The following is a 2,519-nucleotide window of genomic DNA, read 5'->3' on the forward strand; positions in this document are numbered from 1 at the left end:
AACTTCTGAGATAAAATGATGCTTCGCAGGGATACACCAAGCTTTGACCTCAGTGAGCCATCAAATCAGACCCAACCCCTCCAGCGACTCCAGCCGTGATATCGCCCAGGTGTTAAAAACCCTCACTAGATCCTGGAGATTTTGTCCTTTACTATCTCCCATGGGGAGAAATAACAAGGGATATCTACATGCAGAAGGCAAAGCCTTCTAAATTCAATCGATTTTAGTATTCTGAGTGACCTGGGCGCAGGAAAGAAGGTTAAGCCTCGATAGTGGGGAGGTTAGGGCTTTGGACAAGGGCTGGGGTCTCTGAAAAAGTCTAGAAGGTCCTGGAGGTGATAAAAAAAAAAAAAATAGGTCTGAACCAGACAAATAGAATGTAGAATGTGCATATGCGCGCGCACGCACACACACACACACACACACACACACACACACACACACACACACACGAGACTGGGCCAGGGGTTGGGGCGGGGGAAATCATGTTTCTTCCTAGCATCTACTTTAGGTTGTTACTGCTTTTTCTCTCTTGTTTTTTTAGATCACCACACCCCCTCCTCAGCCTGCTGCCCCAGGGTGATGCTCAGGCACTACCTTCAGGCTGAGTGGTTGTCAATCATTCCTCTTTCTAACCTTAGCAGCTGCTGTAATAAGAGCGTGATGCCTCCCCAAGTGGAGATCCAGGTAAACAAGCCTAAGGGCTAAGAACAGAGATGGGAAGGGGAAGGGAGGGAAGGAGAGGGAAGGAGAGGAAGAAGATAAAGAAGGAGGAGAAGGAAGGGGAGGAGGAGGGAAGGAAGGAAGAAAGAAAGAACATTTGTGTTTTCTCCCTTCTATTTTAATTAGATGGCAAGTTAAATTCTTCGCTGTTTGTCTTCCCCAACTGTGAACTGTGGTTAACGCCACTGAGGCCCCCTGAAGATATATCCACTCACAGGAGGCCTGTGGAAGCCTAAGGAAAATACAGAGCTGCCAGCACATAAAGAACAGACCTTGCTAAGAAGCAAAGCTTGAGTTCTCATTGGCTGTCTCCAAAGCCAATGCTACTCAGTCTTGAATGTGCATACCAACTACTGAGAGTCTTACAGTGCATAGGGTGAGTCAGTGGGTCTTGGGTTGAGCTCAGGATCCTGCCGTTCTAACAAATTTCTTGGTAAAAATGAAGCTCCGTGTGGAATCACATTTGGCTCAGCGAGGACCTACAGTCTGGGTCCTCGATCATGGCTACCATGTCTTCCAACTTCACTTCCTGCCTTATCTCTCTCACTTTCTTTTTTTTTTTTTTTTCCATTCTACACATCAATGACTTGACAAGCCCCCCCCCCCCACACCTTACTGTTTTACAGCTGTGTGGTTTTGTATATCTTCCCTCTGCCCTTCTCACTCATCTCTCTTTAGTTCCCAGTCTCCTTCATGTCTCAGCTCATGTGTAACCTCTGCCATTAAACCCCCTCAGGCTCTACATCCTCCCAAAAAGTCTCTTTCCTTTGCATTCACCACACTGATTCTACACTGTTTGTGTATCTGTGCATCGAGAGCCATAACATAGAGTTGCTCATTTTGTGCCCTACATAAAGTCTCCTAGCTAAAGAGGCAAGAAGGGCTGGATTCCACACTACTCTTCATTTGTCAAACCTAAGTCTTACTGATGTCCAACAGGATGGCTGTATCTAATACACTCAGACACACATGTGTGCTGGTTGTCTGTATTTTTCTACCTGATGTGAAGTCTTTGAAGAAAGATCAAGAGTCATTGTTCTGTATCCTTGAAAAGTGTCTAGCACAATGAATTTTCATGGAAACAAAATGCTCACTGAATAAATGAATGAACAACGAGAAAAAAGGGCTGGAAAGGTACTGAGAGGATGCACAGAGGACAATTCCATTCCATCCTAAAGGTAAAATAACAGAGCTGTAAGTGAGACTTAGGAATGCATTCACACGCTACTGAGAAGGCAAGATTGCCACAGCAAAGGACTAAAAGGACTGACTATACTGGGGAATCAGTGAGAAGAAGTAAAAAGGACTTGTCAGAATCTTAGGTGGACTCCAAACTAACATAGAAACCATATCAACCACATCTCTTTGGATCTAAGGAAAGATGGAGACAGTTTAGCTTGGTTGTTAGACTCCACTGAAAGCAATTTCTACAGTAGAAAACATGCAGTGAATGGGAAGCTATTCATAACAGAACCCTTAATTTCTTCATTATATGCAGTTTTCATTTACTTAATTCATTTCTTATGTGCAGCATAAGAAGCAGACAGCTGGTTTCTGCTCTCAGTTCCCAATTCTGAGGTCCCAACACCCTTGACATTTCCTGAATGACTGAGATGACAGGTGCATCGTAAACAGATCCCAAATCTCCTGGGATTTCCTCAGCATAGGATCATCTTTTGTTCTTTTTAAATGATATACTTTGTGTATGGAATCCACCTTTGTGTGTGTGTGTGTGTGTGTGTGTTGCCTGGGGGTGGGGGTGGGGGTGGGGTTGGGGGCTAGAAGAAGGTGATTGA

Source organism: Arvicanthis niloticus, chromosome 1 (assembly GCF_011762505.2).
Source record: "Arvicanthis niloticus isolate mArvNil1 chromosome 1, mArvNil1.pat.X, whole genome shotgun sequence".
NCBI classification, from domain to species: domain Eukaryota; kingdom Metazoa; phylum Chordata; class Mammalia; order Rodentia; family Muridae; genus Arvicanthis; species Arvicanthis niloticus.